Source organism: Indicator indicator, chromosome 22 (assembly GCF_027791375.1).
Source record: "Indicator indicator isolate 239-I01 chromosome 22, UM_Iind_1.1, whole genome shotgun sequence".
Lineage (NCBI taxonomy): Eukaryota > Metazoa > Chordata > Aves > Piciformes > Indicatoridae > Indicator > Indicator indicator.
The window spans coordinates 6,645,854-6,667,230 of record NC_072031.1 but is presented as its reverse complement, the minus strand read 5'-3'; the positions used below and the strand labels follow the sequence as shown (position 1 = coordinate 6,667,230).

At 47.3% G+C, this 21,377-nt stretch overlaps 1 protein-coding gene across 1 annotated transcript in view; it reads right to left on the bottom strand.

The window, feature by feature from the left end:
• ADCY9 (adenylate cyclase 9) overlaps positions 1-21,377 on the bottom strand; it is a 93,144-nt gene that overhangs the window by 39,488 nt on the left and 32,279 nt on the right. The window lies entirely within an intron of this gene.

The window sequence follows — 21,377 nt, the reverse complement described above, 5'->3', positions numbered from 1 at the left end:
GAGACTAACAGAGAGCACCAGTCAGGACTGATACGTACTTTCTTTGTTCCATTTTCACTCAGATACTTCTGAAAGAGAGAACTAAGACCTTATATGTTCATATGCAAGTTGTGATTTGAGCTCTCACATTAACACTTTACTTCTGGAAAGGCTCCTCAGCCTGTTGTGTTCCTGTTCTACTTTTCACAGATTCACAGATTGTGTTAGGTTGGAAGGGAACCCTCAAAGGTCATCTTGTCCAACTCCCCTGCAGTCAGCAGGGACACCTGCAACTGAATCAGGCTGCCCAGGGCCACACTGATCATGAATGTCTCCAGGGATGGGGCCTCAAAAGCATCTCTGGGCAACCTGTTCTAGTATTTCACTACCCTCCATGTGAACAATTTCCTCCTGATGTCCAACCTAAATCTGCCCTGCTTCAGTTTCAAACCACTGCCCCATCCTATCACCACAGGCCCTTCCAGTCAGTCCCTTCTCAGCCTTCCTGTAGGCCCCCTTTAGATATTGAACTGCAGCTCTAAGGTCTCCCTGGAGCCTTCTCTTCTCCAAGTTTCTCCAAGCTGAACAGCCCCAACTCTCCCAGCCTGTCTTCATAGGAGAGGTTCTCCAACCCTCAGATCATCTTTGTGTCCCTGCTCTGGATGCACTCCAGCAGGTCCATGTCTCTCTTGTGTTGAGGGTCCCACAGCTGGACACAGCACTGCAGAATCCCCTCTCTCCATCTGTTGGCCACACCATTGGCCTTTAGTGCTGCAAAAGTGCCCATTGCTGGTTCATGTCCAGCTTCTCCTCCACCAGCTCTCCCAAGTCCTTTTCTGCAGGGCTGCTCTCAAGCTCACCATCCCCCAGCCTGGACTGATATCAAGGGTTGCCCTGACCTAGGTGCAGGACCTTGCACTTGGCCTTATTGAACCTCATGAGATTCTCCTCAGCCCATCCCAGGTCCCTCTGGATGGCTGAAATATCAGCCTGTATCGCTCCACCTGTACTCTCCCTTTGACAGAGATGCCAGGAGGCTTGCTCCAGGCAGGTAGCACGCTGAGGGAGGAAATGGTGTTTAAAGTGCTAGAAATCCTGGTGGGTTTTCAGAGCCAGAGCAGACTTCACATTTTTAAAGCACAGAATCAATCTCTCTCACACGTACACCCACACACGCCCTCTGCAACTGTTGTAAGAATTGAAGCATAATTGGAAAGCAGATCCAATATTAAAGGCCAGGCTGGTAAATACCATGTTGTATCAAGCTGAGCTGTGTCAAAAACCTGTTCAAAAAAGAAAAGAGCTGAATTTTGTTCCGAATATGCCTTACTTCCTTAAAACTTCATATTATGGTGTTCTGGTTTATTTCTAGGCACAAAGACTAAGAAGGAGCCACTAATCACACTGCTTTCTGAATTCAGCTGAGCTCATTGTATGGGAAATCTCCCACTCAGCCAGGCAGAGCTTGGACCTGCTCCAGAAAGCACCAAGGTCATCAGCTCCTGGCCCTGAAAAGCACTGGGTTGTGGTCCCAGAGCCTGCTGTCCAGCCTGATTCCACAGCTGACCTCCTGCTCTGAGGCTCCCGGGGTGGCTGTAGGGTCTCCATTTGGGTCAGCTGTGCACTCCCCCTCCCTTTGTCTGATTCCTGTTACCCCCTGGCAGCCAAACATGTGACTGTCACAGCCATCGACTGCACCCAGGGAAGGGAGGCTGGAAATAAACATGTCAGGCTGCAGCCCTTGGCAGAGGGCAGGTTCTGCTCCTTAGGGAAAGGTCATTTGCTCACAACCTTCCTTACAGACAGAAAAAAAAATCACCCTCACAGCCCCTTCTTTTAATGTCACCTGTAACACAGACAGGACCTTGTCTGTAACCTTTCCAATAAAAAGAGGTTTGGCAGAAGAACACCAATTTTGCCATTTCTCTGTTTATCCCACTGATAGATGCAGCTCCTGAACATTCAAACCAAGCCAGAGACCTGCATCTGTTACTGTTTGAGACCTGCCCCAGACTGGAGAGTTGAGCAGAGGGGACCCTCATGAAGTTCAACAAGGGCAAGTGCAGGGTCCTGCACCTGGCAGGAAATAACCCCCTGCATGAGTACATGTGAAGAAAGCAGCTCTGGGGAGAAGGACCTGGGAGTGCTGGTGGACAGTAAGTCCTCCGTGAAACAGCAATACGTCCTCATGGCCAAGAAGGCCAATGGGCTCCTGGGGTACATGAAGAAAAGTATGAGCAGAAGGTTGAGAGAGGTTCTCCTCTCCCTCTCTCTGCCCTAGAGAGGCCTCGGCTGGAGTACTGAGTCCAGTTCTGGGCTTCCCAGATCAAGAGAGACAGAGTCCAGTGCAGGCTACAAAGATGCTGAGGAGCCTGGAGCATCTCTGTGAGGAGGAAAGGCTGAGAGCCCTGGGGCTGGTGAGTCTGGAGAGAAGCAGCCTGAGAGGGGATATGCTCAATGCTCACCATTGGGGGCAAGAGGACGGGGCCAGACTCTTATCAGTGGTGCCCAGTGACAAGACAAGGGGCAACAGGCACAAACTGGAACCCAGGAGGTTCCACCTGACCAGGAGAAGAAACTTGTTTATGCGAGGGTGCTGGCACCCAGGAGCAGGCTGCCCAGAGAGGTTGTGGAGTCTCCTTCTCTGGAGAGCTTCCAACACCACCTGGCTATTGTGATCCAGGACAAGCTGCTGTGGGTGCCCCTACTTTGGCAGGGGGGTTGGACTGCATGATCTCTAGAGGTCCTTTCCAACCCCACCATGGTGGGATTCTGTGAAATGGGACAAAGCAAAGCCAATGTCCTGCTGAATCAGAGCACATGTTCTCCAGGAATTCAGCAGGGCTCCCAGTGCTGAATATGAAGGAGAGCAAATAAGGAATAAAATGGGTATTTTGGGAAACTTTTGGAAAATTAGGAGAAATGAAGACCTTTGATTGTTACAGAACCTTACTAACATTGTCCACCTAATGTTTTGTTTGTTGTTCAATCTTTCTTCTGACAGGAAAATTCGATTCACTTTAGTACTCCTTGCAACTTGCTGACACTTCACACAGCAACTCCTGCCTTCAGGCTGAAACAGCAACTCCTCCCTTCAGGCTGAAATGTTTCAGTATTAAAAAGGGGGCATTAATTCAGCAGAACTGTAGTGGTGTAACCAAAACTTGTTATACATGAACACTTCTCCTCCTCCTCCATCTCCAGTGAATCAGTACAATCCACACTGTCATTTTCCATGCAGACAGTGCACAGAGTGAGGAATACTCACCCCACCATGCAGCACATTCAGATCAATTAGCTAACAGAGGACAATTAACTGGATAAGCTGACAATGGAAGAGCTATGTGATGTGAAAACTAGCAAATGGGGCAATTTTGGGTGCATGTTGCTGTGCAACAACATGGCTCAAGACACAGCGCTGAAGCAAGCGCTACAAGATGCTCGTAGAGCTTTTTATAAAAGTTCACCATCTCTTCCCTTCCTGCCATTCCCAGCCTCACACTCACTTCCTTCCCCCAAATTTAGTCCAAATAAATGCTGAAAAACAACCCAGTCTCAAAGTGCCCAACAGCAGATCTGTCCTCTGGCAGGCTTCATCCTGCAGCACATTCCTGCTTGTTCCAGAGATGGATTGAGGAAGCAAAGATGGGAGGGGGGAAACTGGCTACAACAACCCATCCCCTAACATACCAGTTTAACATATCAAGAATTTTTTGCCCTGGGGGAAAAAAACCATAGGCTCCATGGTGTATCTTCAAGAAACAACATTTCCTTCACTTGTCTCCAAGCTCTGAAAAACTGTAAGCGTTATAAAAAGTAACTGAGCCAAACCACTCCTTTCTAGAATTCACCCAGCTTGAATATTGACATGGTCCTGTTGGTAAAATGTGTTTTTGACAGAATCACAGAATGGTTTGGGTTGGAAAGGACCTCCAAAGGTCATCCAGTCCAGCCCCCCTGCAGTTAGCAGAGACATCCTCAACTAGATCAGGTTGCTCAGAGCCTTGTCCATCCTGACCTCGAATATCTCTCCAGGGATGGGGACTCAACTACCTCCCTGGGCAACCTGTACCAATGTTTCACCACCTTGATGGCGCAGAACTTGTTCCTAACATCCAATCTAAATCTGCTCTTCTCTCATTTCAAACCATTATTCCTCATCCTACCACTGCAGGCCTTTGCAAATAGTCCCTCTGCAGCCCTCTTATAGATTCCTTCAGGTACTGGCAAGCTGCTACTAGGTCTCCCTGGGGCTTTCTCTTCTCCAGGCTGAACAACCCCAGCTCCCTCAGCCTGTCCTTGTAGCAGAGGTGCTCCCAGCCCTTTTACAGAGGGTTTATTAGTCCTGCTACTGCTGAATTTTAGAAACATTAGGAAATTTCTGCACTTGGCTTCTTTCTTCTCTTTATCAGTGGCATTTCTCTGAACTTATTAAAACAGAAAACCAGCCCAAACACTAAAAAAAATACTCCTAGTAACAATCAAAAAAATCGTATGCATGCACTCACACAGAGTATTTTCTGTACAACCAAAAATAAACAGAAGTATAAATAAGGCTGTGTATAAACATCTCAGTCCTCAACCTGGTTTTGGTAGCGTGAGAAAACTGGGCTGGTGTGGAGTGAATGGAAAGTTCAGAGCTGAGGGTGCAGGCAGAGCCTGGAGCTCCCTGCCCAAGGGCTGCTGCCCTGCCTGCACCCTGCCAGCACCCTGCCTGCACCCTTCTGCACCCTGCCACCAGCCACTGGGTTGCTCTGAGCTGGGTCAGGCTGGACGTGATGTTGCCACCCCTGACAGTAGCTGCCTTAGCATAGAAGAACCATCCCAGATAACCAGTGGGAAATCACTTTCTGGGAAGGGATGGGGAAAAGGAGAGAAATATGTTCTGGCCCTTCAGGTTCTTAATTAACTTATTTATTTCTTTCCTTTCAGCCCATTTACTTTCATGATTTGAGCACAGAAGTTGCTCTTAGGCCAATCAAATCCAATTTTTACACAAGCAGAGGGCATCCCCCTCTGCACCTTTTCAAGATGGGAGTCTTCTACAGGAGATCTCAGGGATGGGTGATTAATACAAATACTGATAAGCAATTCCTTCATAAAATAGGAATAAAGTTTCAATTTTTAATGCTTCACCCGTATGGAATTGAAACTTTTTAGTCCTCTAATAACAGCAGACAAGAAAATTACTTTCTCTCTAGCAAATTGAAGATGTCAGACTTCTCACATCTCTATCTAGCAAACTTCAAGTGCTTTTGAAACCCCTCTCAGCAGTGATTCTAAGAGATACCAGAAAGTGGTGGCAATATTTTACTCACAGCCTTACTGATTCATTTAATAATAACATAATCCCACTCCTACTGTATATCCCTGCTCCTTCCTCCACAGGAATCACTTCACCTTTTCAGCTTTAAGGTCCCCCTGGTGTCTTCTCTTCCCCAGGCTGAACAACCCCAGCTCCCTCATCCTATCCTCATAGCAGAGGTGCTCCAGCCCTTGGATCACCTTTGTGGCCCTCCTTTGGACTCCAACAGCTCTGTGATCTTATGATGGACCCCAGAACTAGACAAGAGTACTTGAGGTGGGATCTCACAAGAGGATGATCAGAGGGGCTGTGATGTCCTTGCAAAGCATCTTTCAGCCAGTTGAACTGTCACAGCTGTGGGAGCAGGAACGCTCCTGCCGTTATTGTGCATCACAACTCACTGAGTGTGCTTTGACCTCGAAGCTCAACCTTCAGCTTTCAGGGTTTCAGAAATGCAGGCATGCAGAGGCCTGAAGGTACGTTTTTAATATCAAAGAAGTGACTGCATTGTAATTTGAATGTCTGGAGAGAAAGCTGCAGCCCAGCAGGTCTGCAACTGGAAAAAAATAGTAATAATTATTTTAAAAAATAAATACATTTCTGCTGGACCCTCTGAAGCAGCCCAGGACTTGTGAGGCTCTGTGGTGCCTAAGGCTGTGCCAAGAGGGCACTGCCAGCACAAGGACTCACAGGACCTTCCTTCCCAAAAGGGCACAGGCAGACAGTCAAACATCTGCTTGCCCATGTCAAACAGTGCAGAGCTTCCAGGACAGAACCTTACCAGATCCCCACAAGGCACCATGCCTGGGATGCAGAGCTATTAGCCTGATCTTTAACTGCTACAGGAGCAGCTTCTCCAGAAAGAATGGAAACTGCCCACCCCAGCCTGCCCACTGGGCCAAATGGACTTCATCTGATATCCTGAAGGCACTATCAGCAGCTGCGGTTAAACACCACTAGACACAGCAACTAAAAAGTGACTCCTCAGAGAGATCTGAGAGAAAGGGCTGAGTACTTAACTTAATATTTTGTCTTTATGTTTAACCTCTGCTCTAGTGATGCTACAGATGGAGTCCTGGGTCCAGTTCTGGGCTCCCCAGTTCAAGAGAGACAGGCAATGACTGGAGAGAGTCTACAGAGGGCCACAAGGATGCTGAGGAGCCTGGAGCATCTCTGTGAGGAGGAAAGGCTGAGAGCCCTGGGGCTGGTGAGTCTGGAGAGAAGCAGCCTGAGAGGGGATATGCTCAATGCTCACCATTGGGGGCAAGAGGATGGGGCCAGACTCTTGTCAGTGGTGCCCAGTGACAGGACAAGGGGCAACAGGCACAAACTGGAACCCAGGAGGTTCCACCTGACCAGGAGAAGAAACTTGTTTATGTGAGGGTGCTGGCACCCAGGAGCAGGCTGCCCAGAGAGGTTGTGGAGTCTCCTTCTCTGGAGAGCTTCCAAAGCCACCTGGACATTGTGATCCTGGGCAAGCCGTGGTGGGTGCCCCTGCTTTAGCAGAGGGGTTGGACTGCATGATCTCCAGGGGTCCCTTTCAAACCCCACCACGCTGGCATCCTGGGATTAAATACAATCTAAAACCTCCATCCACCCTTGTTGAAAAACAGTGGTAGAAGTGCCAGGCTGGTCACATACAACACATCCCACTGCCCTGCTAAGTAAATGGCTACAGAGAATGATGTTAAAAAAATTGCATGTGATATTTTCTTTAAATGCCCTGAAAGTACTTCGGGATTGCTCTGCCATAGTCCTGATTTTCAGTTTTTTATCTCCAGATATCTCAGCAATCTAGCTTGGAAACAAAGCTTGGAAGTCTAGCCTGGAAAGCACATCACTGTCTTTTGTATCAACACACATTTGCTGCCACTGCAGGACTGCATTGGCTGACTTCACACACACACACAAAAAAAAAAAAAAAAAAAAAAGGGGGAATTTTCTCTATGTTGCAGAGCTGGATTTCCAATGAATCAACTTCCACTCTCCAGTGTGTGGAAACCACTTCCAGCTCAGGGTAAACAAAAGAACGTAACCTAAACTGCCTGGATCCTAACAACCCAGCCTACCTGAGAAAACACTCTGGATGTATGGAGCAACATTTCCTGTGGCTAAAATTAGAAAGAGATTTATGAGCCAACTTGTTATCTTAGGTCTCTGGAAGGCAGAAACAATGATAATAAGAAACAGACTTTATAGACTGGAAATACAAAACAAAGCCCAAACCTATCTTTGTAATCTCCAAAGAACAACTGCAAGGAGCCAGAGGAACTATAGGCATCTCCTGTATTTTGGAAATCCAACGGGTTTCTCATGCCTCTTTTGTTTAGCAAAACACTCCCTTTTGATCAGCTAATCTCAGACAACAGTGGGTTTGGAAAATGCTGATCAGCAGTGTGTGTGTCATTTTGGTATTCAACATCTGCCAGGTTGAAGTGGGGAACCCTGTACCCAAACCCACTAACTACATTTCTTGCTAAATGACAGAAATGAAGATGCAGGCTGCTGCTCTGCCCCTCTTCAGTCTCTTTCATCTTCTTCTCACTTGTGTGGGATAAAGAAACACCCCAAGAAAACAAGCTCTGGTGTCCCCAGCATAACAGGGATATGAAGCTGCTGGGAGCAGGTCCAGAGGAGGCCACAAAGATGATTAGAAGCTGAACATTTTCCCAATGGGGACAGGCTGAGAGAGTTGGGGCTGTTCAGCCTGGAGAAGAGGAGGCTCTGGGGAGACCTTAAAGCAGTCTTCCAGCACCTGAAAGGGGCTACAAGAGAGCTGGGGAGGGACTGTTCTCAAGGGACAAGACAAGAGTGACAGGACAAGAGGCAATGGCTTTGAGCTGGAAGAGGGGAGATTTAGACTGGAGATTAGAAGGAATTCTTTCCAGTGAGGGTGGTGAGACACTGGAACAAGTTGCCCAGGGCAGCTGTGGATGCCCCCTCCCTGGAAGTGTTCAAGGCCAGGCTGCATGGGCCCTTAAGCAACCTGGTCCAGCAGAAGGTGTCCCTGCCCACGGCAGAGGGTTGGAACCAGATGATCTTCAAGGTCCCTTCCAACCTAAACCATTCTATGAATCTACAAAAAGACACAGGGGAGAACAAGGCCTAGCCACACTCAGCACAGCCACAAAGTCTAGCTATCAGGTGTGGCTCAGGAATATATTTACACAGGTATTTTTAAACTTTGTTGGCAAAATGAAAGACAGGCTGAGGAGTGAAGCTGTTCCCTACAGCTTGGGGTTCACAACTGCCCTTATTTACCTTTTGCTCCAGCAGCTCTGCCGCTGGCCGTGTGCTGCGGGTCATGGCAAGCGAGCGGCAGAGGAGCCTGCTCCCTGCAGGGACTCGCTGGGCTTTGAACTCATTTTTCTTTAACTGAATACAGCTCACAGCTTGACACCTTAATAGGAAAGAAGAGTAGGTTTGAGTTAAAAGGTAAGCTGGGACTTTTCAGCCTTTCCACGGGAAATAGTGTGTGCCACAAGGGAAGCCTGAAGTCCAGCAAATTTAGTAACACGTTGCAAAAGACTACCCTCAGGGCTCCTCATAGATCTCTCTCAGGGTTTGTGATGTTCCTGCCTTTAAAGCAAGGAAGAGGGCCTAATTCCAGCTCTAAAATAGATGGGATTAACTAGTAAAGATCCTGTCTGGCTTTTACTCCCACTGCTCAGTCCTTCTGGACACTCTCCCACAGTCTTGGTCTCTGTAATACCTTCGTGGAAGTAAATTCCATGATGCAATTCTATGACTGAAAAAGCATCTGCTGTTGTCTTCTTGGCATTCCTTTATCATGTATCGATTGTCCCTTCATCCTCTCTGTTCATTTTAGCACCTGGGAAGGGATAAGCATTTAAAAACTTCAAGGGGACCTACAGGAAGGCTGGAGAGGGACTGTTTAGAAGAGCTTGTAGTGACAGGATGAGGGGCAATGGTTTGAAACTGGAGCAGGGAAGATATAGGTTGGTCATCACAATGAAGGTGGTGAAATACTGGAACAGGTTGTCCAGGGATGTGGTTGAGGCCCTGTCCCCGGAGAAATTCAAGATCAGACCTAATGTGGCCCTGGGCAGCCTGATCTAGTTGGATGTGTCCCTGTTCACTGCAGCGGACTGGACAGGATGACCTTTCAAGGTTCCTTCCAACCCAATGCAGCCTGTGAATCTATGAGAGAAAATTAAATTCTTGAAGGGTGTTGCTGCCAAACAAGAATCAACCAAGCACAGAGGCACACAGCTTTTGGGCGCAAACTCCTTCTTCAAATTCTTCTCATTCCTCCCACAGAATACGTGTTCTGACAATATAGCTAAAGAAAAATGAATTAGACATTGAAGCTAACCATGAATACAGCCCCTTTGGAAAGTCACCATTTGCTTCACTGCCTGGATTGTGAATCCTCGTGCCAGTGCTGCAATACCTGCAGAGGAGCAAAGGGCTGCTTTGAGCAGGGATGAAACCAGAGTGATCCCAGTCCAGTACAGCCATTCTCTAGCGCTGCCCTGATCACTAGTACACCCCCAGTGAACTGGGAGCTGTGGGAGGGAGACATCCAGCACGCTCTGCATGGCTGCAGTGATGCAAAACAGATGTAAATACACTTCAGATACACTACATGCCTCTTTTGCATGCTAGGGACTGTTCCTTCACAAAAATGATAAGATGACAACACTGTAAAGTCTTTGGAAGACATTAAAGAGGGAGATTTACTTCTAGTTTCTTATGCAGGGTGCAGATGTGGAGTTTGGGGGGTTCCCCCCTTTCATAATTGTCAAGAAAGTACCTCAAGGCTCAAAACCAGATGGTTAAGGCAATACCCAGCCTGAACTTCTGCTCAGCCCTCCACATATGCAGACCCAGCAGCTCCTCTGCAGCACACTTGCATTATGTGCATCCCTGTGCTTACAGGACCAGGCCTGGTGAGGGCATGGAAGTGAGCAAGGCAAGGGAGGAAGCCTTTGGGAGTAGCTTCCCGTCCAATCTTTTCAAGCCCAGCTTTCACTCAGGCAGCTGTCAGCATTTCCCCGGGGAATCTGCACATGCGGGAAGTTCTGACATTCCAGATTGCTCAGAGCACAGACATCCTTTGAGGACATCTATCATATACTTCCAAAACTTCCTTTTATTATAAACAAAAAAGTGTTTCTAACTTAAAAATACATTTTACTGTGGGAGGGACAGAAGCGATCGGAAAAACTTCACGGGGGTAGCTCCAAGGCAAGGACTTCAAACCATTTATTTCAACTGCAGCATTACAAAACAGGCATCTACGGATAGATGAGGATTTTTTAGAATTGTTTAGGTTGGAAACAACCTCCAAGATCATCGAGTCCAACTGTCAAACTAAGACCATCACAGCCATTAAACCATGTTCCCAAGTGCCATGTCCACGCATTTCCTGAATACCTCCAGGGACAGCGACTCCACCACCTCCCTGGGCAGCCTGTTCCAATGCCTGACCACTCTTGCAGCAAAGAATTTTTTCCTAATCTCCAGCCTAAACCCCCCCTGGTGCAACTTGAGGCTGTTTTCTCTTGTCCTATCACCTGATATTAGGGAGACGAGACCAACCCCCAGCTCCATTCAACCCACCTTTCAGGGAAAAGAGACCAACCCTCAATCCACCATAACCTCCCTTTAGGGAGTTCTACTAGAGAGCAACCCTCCTCTTCTCCAGACTAAACAACACCAGTTCCTTCAGCAGCTCCTCATCTTAGATGGGGCAATTTTACAAAGTCACAGGCATTCCAGAAAGCCATATCCTATATATTACATGTTCCCCTGCCCACACACTGCCTACCATACTTCCAGAGCTACAGCTGGCCATGCCAGCCTCTGCTGCATACAGGCAGAAATCCATGAGGTGAAGACAGAGGGAGGATCCAAGTCAAAGTTTTGTCAGCTCCAGGCTCTTGGGAACCGAAAAGGAAGAGCCAGATTGAAAGCAGTTAGAAGTTCATTGGGCCATTTCACTTGGAAGCAGATGATGTCACCTTTGTCTGTGATGGATATTTTGCAGATGATGAAGAGGGAGCATGCAGGATGCACAGGAGGATTCCACTTCACAACAATCTGGTGAAACTGGAGCCTGCTCAGCCCTTGGTAGCAGGGTGAGCTGTTGTAGCTCCCAGTACTTAGATTCTTTAATAGAATCCAGACAAGGGCCCGTGCCAATTCAAACAAGACTTCAGCAGCCTCTTTTCTTACACTGCTGCAATCTCTTTGTGTTGACAGGACCACAATCAGGCAAATTCCTTCCCTCTTGCATAGTGCAGGTAGCCTGCAGTCCACGTGCTCCATCAGCATTTTGTTTAAGCCAAGGCAATCCTACAGCTAATTATGTCCCCAGAGCTGTGTGAGTGCACCACTCACTACCAGCCAATAAACCAAAACCCATGGCACAACACTGGTGGGCTCTGCATGGGGAACTTGTTAGCTAAGAGTCAGCAATGTGTCCTCAGGGTCAAGAAGGCCAGCTATCTCCTGGGGTGTCTGAAGAAAAGTTTGGCCAGCATTCAAGGGAGGTTCTCCTCTAGGAGGCCAGAGCAGGAATAGAGAGTCCAGTTCTCAGCTCCCCCATTTGAGAGAGATGGAACTACTGGAGAGAGTCCCTGGAGGGCCACAAAGATGCTGAGGGGCCTCGAGCACCTCTGTGATAAGGAAAGGCTGAGAGCCCTGGGGCTGTTGAGCCTGGAGCAGAGCAGCCCCAGGGGGGATCTGATAAATGCTCAGGAAGAGTAAAGGCTAGGGGCAAGAGGCTGGGGCCAGACTCTTGTCAGTGATGCCCAGTGACAGGACAAGGGGCAATAGCTACAAACTGGAATCCAGGAGGTTTCACCTGAAGAGAAGGAGAAACTTGTTTATGGGAGGGTGCTGAAGCCCTGGAGCAGGTTGCCCAGAGAGGTTGTGGAGTCTCCTTTAAAGAGATTCTAAACCCAGCTGGCCATTGTGATCCTGGGCAAGCTGCAATGGGTGCCTCTGTTTAGCACAGGGTTTGGACTGGATGTTCTCCAGAGGTCCCTTCCAACTCCCCTTATCTCTGTGAACTTCTTTTGGTTGGTCATTGCTAAAAAGCAGTTACAGAATAATAATAGAAAAGCACCTCTGCTATAAGGATAGGCTGAGAGAGCTGGGGTTTTTCAGCCTGGAGAGGAGAAGACTCTGAGGGGAACCTTAGAGATGTTTTCCAATACCTGAAGGGATCCTACAGGAGGGCAGGAGAGGGACTTTTCCTAAGGGTGTCTTGCAATAGAACAAAGGGGAATGGTTTGAGGGTCAGGGAGAGTAGGGTTAGACTGAATCTTGGCAAGAAGTTTTTCAGTACAAGGGTGGTGAGACCCTGGAATAGGTTGCCCAGGGAGGTTGTGGATGCCTCCTCCCTGGGGGTGTTCAAGGTCAGGTTGGATGAGGCCTTGAGCAGCCAAGTCTAGTTGTGAGGCATCCCTGCCCATGGTGGGGAGGTGGGAATAGATGATCTCTGCTGAGGTCCTTTCCAACTTGAGCCATTCTAGGATTCTATGAATAGAAGGAATTGTTTGGGACATGCAAACCACTGGTTCTGCTCTTCAGCTTCCCTACAAACTTTGGCCAGCTTTTCTCCACCCCTGCTTATCTGCACTGAAGCATCTTAATAAAAGACAGGGGAATCTTAGTAAATGACACTTTGCCAGGAACCCTAAATACTGAATCAAAAAGGAGACAAATGTTCACCAGAAAATATTTTGAGAAATTTCACCTGAGCACATTTCCTGATATTACCTTCAGTCACACTTCATTAACCTGACTAGCCCAAGTCATGATCAGAGAACAGAAAAGATTTGTCCTGAAGGCATCAAATCGAAGAAGTAAATTTGCATATCATAGATAACTCCTGCATTAAAACTAAGAGGATAATCATTTTTTAAATCTCTTCTTTACCAAAGTAAAAGAAAATATCATAATTTCTTCACCTGCATTAATGGTTAGATCAAGTGCCTGTTAAATACATTTTGCTGTTAAATCAGTTAATAATCACTCTTTTTTTCCCCCTCTATCAAGCCCTCTTCTTCATAGATTCACAGAATGGTTTGGGTTGGAAGGGACCTTCAAGATCACCTAGTTCCAACCCCACTGCCACGGGCAGGGACACCTTCCACTAGACCAGGTTGCTCAAGGCCCCATCTGACCTGGCCTACCTGTTCCAGTGTCTCACCACCTTCATTGGAAAGAATTTCTGCCTAATCTCCAGTTTCAACCTCCCCTCTTCAAGCTCAAAGCCATTGTCCCTTGTCCTGCCACAACAGGACCTTGTCAAAAGCCCCTCCCCAGCTCTCCTGCAGCCCCCTTCAGGTACTGGAAAGGCTGCTCTAAGGTCTCCCTGGAGCCTCCTCTTCTCCAGGCTGAACAGCCCCAACTCCCCCAGCCTGTCTTCACAGGGGAGGTTCTCCAGCCCTTGGATCATCTTTGTGGCCATCTCTGGACCCATTCCAACAGTTCCATGCTCTTCTTGTGTTGGGGGCAGCAGAACTGGATGCAGTGCTGCAGGTGGGGTGTCACCAGAGCAGTGGGGCAGAATCACCTCCTTTGTCCTGCTGGTCACATTTCACCTGATGCAGCCCAGCACACAACTGCCTTCTGGGCTGCCAGCAACCACTGCTGGCTCATGGGGAGTTTGTCATCAATTGACACCCCAAAGTCCTTCTCCTCCAGACTGCTCTCGAGCCACTCCTCACCCAGCCTGGATTTGTGCTTGGGATTGTCCCAACCCAGGTGTAGGACCTTGCACTTAGTTCTTCAGTCAGAACACAAAATCTACAATAGTGTGCACCACAAAAGATGTTGCTCCTCAGGTGGCAGACAGCCTGGATCTGAGCCAGAATATTGCACCATGGCAAACCAGCAGCCCCACTGCCTGCAGTGATGGCTGCTGATGTGAACACTTCAAGCATCTATCTGCTACAAGCAAGCAGATAAGGAGAGCTGATGTTGTTCTGTGGGGTTCAGCCAGTTCATGCCTCCCTCTGTGTCCCGTGCAATCCAAGCAGGCAGCTGCCATGAGCTGGGTTGTTAGTCAGGACTTGTGCACCACTTGTTTACATGTGGTCAACAGTTTTAAATGGTTACTAATTCAGAACTGAAAAATAAAACTAATGCAAATAAAACTGCTGCAGGAGGCACTTCAGAATAACAATATAGAGCAGTAGTGTAAACACTGGTGAGGTGTTGAAGGAGAAATTCCTGAGTGCAGCCACCACCTAAGTATGCACCACTGTACAGCAGTGCTCTTAACGGGCAAACATCAACCACAGAGTATTTGCAGTGTCTGGGGCACAAAAGAAAGATTAATTTGAGAAAACAGCTACTGACTGCCATCTCTCCCCCAAGCATAGTACCACCTTCTCAGTTTATTTCCCCTCCTTCAGTAAAATGTATAAACAAACAAGTCCCTCCCCAAAACACAAAGAATTTGAAAGTCCCAAACCAAAGTTAAAAATGAAATCTTTCCAGAACTGTTTATTCACACAGTCAAAATGTCTCTGAAATTCCTTCCATTTCCCCCATGGCTAACATTCAGGCAACCTCTAGTCCCAATGTGCCACATGAACCTTCCCCTTCCTCTTCACAGTTTGGGACTCCAGGTCAGACCCACATTATGGATGCCTTTTACCTGAGACACAGCACTAAACCTGCCATGGAAACAGCCAGGTGGAGCAGCCCCTCAAAGGCACAATGGCTCTTGCGATGTCTGGATGCCTGATGCCACCTGTCCCCCACCCCAGTGCAGAGATGGAGGTGGGGACTTGAGCAGAGGGGCTCTCTCCCTGCTGCTCTCCCTGCTTTGGATGCAGCCCAGCACACAGATGCCTTCTGGGCTTCCAGCAACCATTGCTGGCTCTTGGAGAGTTTATCATCAACTGACACCCCCAAGTCCTTCTCCTCCACACTGCTCTTGAGCCACTCCAAGCCTCAAGTGACATAAACCAGACACAGGCAAAAAAAAAAAATTAAAAATCAGCGTTTTTGTTGTTCCTAGGTCTGAATATTCCCTAAATTAGCTACTATTTTCCTCTGCATTTGCTCCAAACCTAGCAGCCTGCTTCATACCAAAGCAAGACCCCAACAACCAGCTCCTCCGTCAGCTCACATCCCAGATTTGATTTTTTTCCATCGTCTCCAAAAACATTCTCAGACTTCATGCTAATAACTAGCTGATTACATTTCAAACTTCCCTCAGGCTCAAAGTTATTACTGGGGAGTACAGGAATGTGTCTGGAATGCAAAAACAACTGGGGTGAAAATCAGTGGGCTCTGAGCTGGTATAAATAGATGGTTCACTATGGAAACTCATCTCCTCTCAACAAACCCCAACCAGGAAATGGTGGCCCACTATCTGCTTGAGTTCATAGGCTGGTGAAGTGATTCAGACAGTTTCCTAGCTCTTAGGAAGAGACATCTTGTATCTACACAAAATCCACTAGAAATAATGCTTCTACTATGCTTGCATGCTAGGTCGCTAACAATCCTGAGTAATCTGTTGACAGTAGCTTCAGGGTATGTCAAATACTTCACATTTTGGAAAGAAATGGGGAAAATTCTTCTTACGAAAGGTTTTCTAGTGGTCAAATGATGGCAAGTAACAGGTTTATCAATAGAAAGTTTCTGTTATGAAAACTTACTTTAGTCCATGCAAATTCCTTCATCGTCCTCTGCCTTCTAGTGCCCAGGCACCTTCAAGGAGAGTTAAACCCTGAAATCAGCACACAGCCTCTCTGCAAAGGGTAGTACAGCCCAAGGAAGCAGCCCTGCAAGATGCCTATATAAACAGGCCCAGGTACCTATGGAAATGAGGGGCTCAGTCCTCCCAGTTTGTTTTCTGAGGCTTTGTGCTGGTGTGCTGTACCTGTGGAACTTAAATCCCTCCTTGTGGATTTAACTGGAGCTATTCTTAGCCACTTTGACACCAGGAAAAGTAAAGATCACATTTCAGGTCTTCAGATGTGAAAACTACACCTCAACTGCAGCCATACTTTAAAAAAAAAAAAAAAAATAAAAACAACCCAGAAACTAAAAATCAAGTGAAATAAGGAAAAACTTTTGCATTGTGAGGGTGGCAGAGCCCTGGAGCATGCTGCCCAAAGAGGCTGTGGAGTCTCCTTCTTTGGAGACATTCAAAACTCAGCTGGATGTGTTCCTGTTTGACCTACTCTAGGTGATCCTGCTCTGGCAGGGGGTTGAATTAGATGATCTTTCGAGGTCCCTTCCAACCCCTAACATTCTGTGATTCTGTAAAAGCACAGAAACAAAAGAAACAGCTCCCTTCCCCCACCAAACTCTAAAAGACTCTTGGCAAAACTGAAAGGAGCCAACAAAGGCTAAATCTTTCCCCACCTCCTACATTTGCTACTCTGCTGCTGCTCCTGCCATTAGAACTCACTTAGAATTGGAAGGGGCACTCCAATTTCTCTGTATTTCTACCAATCATTCATCTAATGTAGTCTTTCCTGATTTATTTCAAGATCCAAGCATTCAAAAACAAAATTCCTCAATGAAGAATGAAGTATTTTGTGGGATTATTTTTCCCCTGAGGTTAGAGATCAAGGTTTCTGAGAAATATGATGAATCACAGTGGTTTTAGCTTAATCATCATAAAAAGTGGGGGCTGTTTAATCTGATAAAAGCAATTCTTCTTTCAAAAGTATCCAAGAAACCCTCTGAACTTGTTTGAATGAGAAAAGAGATTAGGCTTTTTGTTACCCTCACCATTGTTCATACTGTTTTATGTAAAGAGAGCATTTTATAACCAACTGCTGACACCTTAGTTGCATCCTGAGCTAACCAGGCTCTTGCTGCTTCAGAAGCCACAGCACATCTAGGGATGCATTCCTCTGTGGCCTGTCCCTGGGGATCCTTCTTTGGCAGGGGTTGGATCCCCAAAGGTTCCTTCCAACCCCTACCATTCTATGAGTCCAGAGCACAGCAAGGCAGCTGCAGAACTCAGGCAGCATCAAACTCACCCTTCAGCTTGCTGTGTCTTCCTCCAAGGAAACCAAAATGAAACCACCAACAGAATCAAATTATGGACAATGAAATCATGAAATGGTTTGGAGCAGAGTGCATGACTTAAGGGTGAGTTCACAACCTGTTCAGTGCACATATTCAGAGAATCCCAGTACGGTGGGAGTTGGAAGGGACCCCTGGAGATCATCTGGTCCAACCCCTCTGCTCAAGCAGGGGCACCCACAGCAGATTGCCCAGGATCACAATGCCCAGGTCGGTTTGGAATCTCTCCAGAGAAGGAGACTCCACAACCTTTCTGGACAACCTGGGACAGTCTCACCACCCTCAGTGTCAAGCATTTCATCCTTCTCTCCAGTCTGAATCCTCCTCTTTTAGTTTCAAACCATCACCCCTTGTCCTGTCACAACAGGCCCTGCTCAAAAGTCTGTCCCCAGATTGTTGATCAACCCCTTTAAGTACTGAAAGGCCACCAGGAGGGCTCCCTGGAGCCTTCTCCAGGCTGAACAACCCCAACTCTCTTAGCCTGGCATCACAGCAGAGGCCTTCCAGCCCTCATGTCATTGCTGTAGCCTCCTGCAGCCCCACTCCCACAGGTCCTTGTCTCTCCTGTGTTGAGGACTCCAGAGCTGGCCCCAGCACTGCAGGTTTTGCTCACTTGAGACAGTTTCCTAAACTAGAAATCTCCAGCCATGTCTCTCAGGAAAATGAGACTTCAAAATGCACAGCATTCTTCCCCTGCAGAGCACAAAATCCAGCCTCCAACAGCCTTGTTGTGCTAAACCCCTGACCCAATGTGGTTTTTTTTCCCCCCATCAGCTGTCTAGTCCAAGCAAGGACATTTTAATTTCTCATTGATCCAGGCCACTGGAATTTCATGCAAGAGTTCACTTGGGAAACTGGAACAAGAGCATATAAACTTACAACTGAGAAAGGAAATACTACTGTAATAGTTACTGGAGGGCTCCACTGATTCACAGCCATTGACCAGCAGCATTACACAACAGCTGGATGTCCTCTTCATAGAGTCCCAAGAATACGCAAAATATGGAAATCAAGGCCTGTTTCTTAAACAGATTTTCTCATCTGAAGCATATACAATTTTATTATTATTTTTCCTGAATTTATGAAGCTGCCACAGTCTCAAGGAGCAGCCTCTGGTTGTAAAAGGAGGTGTGCTTTTCATCTTTCATGTCAGAAGCATAAAAGTTGTTTGCTTTAGAGGAAAAGTGATTATTTTAAGTCTGCTCTCCTATTAGCACCAGAGCACAAGCAAAGCATTTGTCTTTCCAGCTGGAGCAGCGTGGTGCACTCAGCCAGGGTAGCTGGGCTTTCTCTCTTAGGCAAAACAGCAAGTGCAGAAGCCTGGAGGGAAAATAATAATAATTTTTTAAAATGTCTTTTGGTGTGGAGCCTGTGTTGCTTTTAGATTGCCACTTTATCTACTGGAGGGTACAGCAAGTCCAGGAAGAGATTTGCCAGCTCACAGAGGGAACTGTTGTGAGGACTATCACAACAGCAACACTTTGTTCGAGATAAGGAGGCGATTTCAGGAGTTCAGCTGAGGGACCCGAAACAACATCAGAAACCCAGCAAGAGCTCACTGAAAAAAAAAAAAAAAACAACAAACAGAACAACTCCTGCTCTCAAATGCAAAGAGATAAAAGCACTGAGTACTGAAGGAAGGCTGAGCCCATTTTTGCCTGATGAGCACTAGGCAAGGATGTTGATCCCAAAGGAGAGGAGAGTGTGACACAGAACCTGTCTGAGAAACCAACCGTTCTAAAATGCTTCTCTTTTTACTGGGAAAAGAAACACAGGAAGACAGCATCTTCTAGTCCAAAACAAAGAATCCACTGACCTCCCCAAAGGCTCCTCATCACCTTTATTATCCGTGACAGAACATGTAATGAGAGCAGCACCCTAGACCATGCCTCCAGTGCAATTCCTCACACTCGATGACATGCTGGGCAAAGTCAATAGGCTGACAGATCAGGCTGCATTCAGAGGGACCTCAGCAATGAGGGCATTCCAGTGAATGCTTTGGATGGCACTGGGAGAACCGTGTTTAGTTTGGGGCTCCTCAGACTAGGAGAGTTACCCAATACAGTGGAGTTACGCCAGGGAGGACCAGCATAATGATTAGGTGGCTGGTGCACACAGAGAGCAAGGACAGAGCTGGGGTTTAGCAGCTTTGAGAAGACTGTAATTACCTAACAGCAGAGCCAGGCTCTTCTCAGAGGTGCACAGTGACAGGACAAGATACTATGGGGACAAGTTACACCTAGGAAGACTCATACCAACAGGCTCTAGTTACACCCCTTTGGAGCACAGATTTGGACCAGTACCTGAAGGGGGCTGAAGGAGAGCTGGGGAGGGACTTTTGACAAGGGCTTGGAGTGACAGGACAAGGGACAATGGCTTTGAGCTAGGAGAGGGGAGATTTGGACTGGAGATTAAGCAGAAATTCTTTCCAGTGGGGGTGGTGAAACACTGGAACAGGTTGTCCAGGGAGGCTGCGGATCCCCCCTCCCCGGAGGTGTTTAAGGCCAGGTTGGATGAGGCCTTGAGCAGCTGAGACTAGTAAAAGATGTCCCTGCCCATGGCAGGAAGTGGGTGGTCTCTAAGATCCCTTCCAATCTGAGCCATTCTATGAATTTTTAGGGAGAGAGCACAGAAAGGAGATGAGCCGTTTCAAGTCTCCTTCACCTCTGCCAGCAGCAGCTTCAACCACATCCTGGATATTCCAAACCCAAATTATTCCAACACCTTCCTTCGGCCAAGCACACTAATTTTTCTCTCATCATCTAACAAGTCCTGAGCTCTCACATTCTCAACAGCTCTTCAGTACCAGTTAACATGATGAATAAAAAATATGCAGCATATTGAATTAAAAAAAAAAGCTGGGAACAGTTCTGGCAGCTCTGGATCTGCCGTGCAGATTTCATTCCCTCTCACAGCGAGGCAGAGCGTTCCTGCCGCCTACTCTCCAGTTCAAGAGAACACGAAGCTCTTATCAGGCACCACACTACACATTTCCACGTTGAAGGAGAGTCCAGACCACGATTTAATGCAACATGACTCCCAATTCTCACTCTTCATACATATCTCTATAACCCTCCCACTCCCACCACAGCAATATTCTTTGGGTAAAGAATCACAGATTGGTAGGGGTTGGAAGGGACCTCCAGAGATCATCCAGTCCAAGCCCCTTGCCAAAGCAGAGCCACCTAGGGCAGCTTACACAGGAACATATCTAGAAGGGTCTCGAAAGTCTCCAGAGAAGGAGACTCCACAATCTCTCTGGGCAGCTTGTTCCAGTGCTGCAGTACCCTCACAGTAAAAGTTTTTTTCTCATGTTGAGATGGAATTTCCTGTGAATGAGTTTATGTCCCCTGCCCCTTATCCTATCACTGGGTATCACTGAAAAGAGCTTGGCTCCATTCTCCTGACAGCCACCCTTCAGATATTTGCAGACATTGATAAGGTCCCCTCTCAGCCTCCTCTTCTCCACACTAAACAGCCCCAGGTCTCTCAGCTTTTCCACATAAGAGAGATGCTCCAGTCCCTCAATCATCCTCATAGCCCTCAGCTGTACTCTCTCCAGGAGATCCCCCTCCCTCTTGAACTGCGGAGCCCAGAACTGCACACAGTATTCTAGGTGTATTCTAGCTAGAGCTGAAAAGAAGAGAACCTCCCTCAACCTGCTGGCCACACTCTTCTTAACACCCCCAAGAATACTACTGACCTTCTCGGCCACCAAGGCACATTGCTGTCCTGTGAATAACTTATTATCAACCAGGACTCCAGATTCCTGTCTGTGGAGCTACTCTCCAGCAGGTCAGCCCCTCACCTGTCCTGAAGCATGGTGTACTCCTCCCAGGTACAAGACTCTGCACTTATCCTTGTTGAACTAAGAATTTAGTTCTTGCATTTAAATTTGTTTCCTTTAGGAACTGGCAGCATTTTTGAGCATTGGGGGGGATTTAAAAAAATCAAAAACAGGAAAGGAGAAAACTGCAAGCTGATGTCATGTAAAGCCCTTCACAGCAAAGTCATTTTGAATTCACATTTAATTGGAATATAGCAGCCTAAGAAATTATGG